We start from the raw sequence: 497 nt of genomic DNA, 5'->3' as shown, positions 1-497 counted from the left end.
CTAAACACAAAGAAATAAGCTTTTAATCACCTCCGTGTTTTTTTCCCATCCCTGCCCATCTCGCACTTCTTTTGATGTCATTTCGGTATTATGAAAAAACCCTCAATATTGTCCCATTAATGCAAACTGCAACCCCAACCGTCATATTAAGAGACATAACGAACAATATCTGAAAGGGTTGCATTCACCCTACTCTGCAAACTATTAAACTTTTTAAACTATCAACCTGTACTATTCAGAGCGCCTACTATATGAAGGGAATATGCGATTAATTCTATGCCTCTCCTTTTTGACATTTGCCAATATATGTGCCAAGGATTGACTGACAAGGAAACAACATTATGATCGATGTCAATATATTGCAAAAAAGACTGTCCGCTTGATTTCAATAAGCACAATTTCATTACTTATTTTATATATATTTTATACAGGTTTTTTTTATAGGTTTACAAGGCACAGAAGCACACACTCGGATAAATCTCCAACGCTGTATAAAT

Source organism: Penaeus monodon, chromosome 31 (genome assembly GCF_015228065.2).
Source record: "Penaeus monodon isolate SGIC_2016 chromosome 31, NSTDA_Pmon_1, whole genome shotgun sequence".
Classification (NCBI taxonomy): Eukaryota; Metazoa; Arthropoda; class Malacostraca; order Decapoda; family Penaeidae; genus Penaeus; species Penaeus monodon.
The sequence above is the reverse complement of the archived record's forward strand: the minus strand, read 5'-3'. Positions refer to the sequence as shown.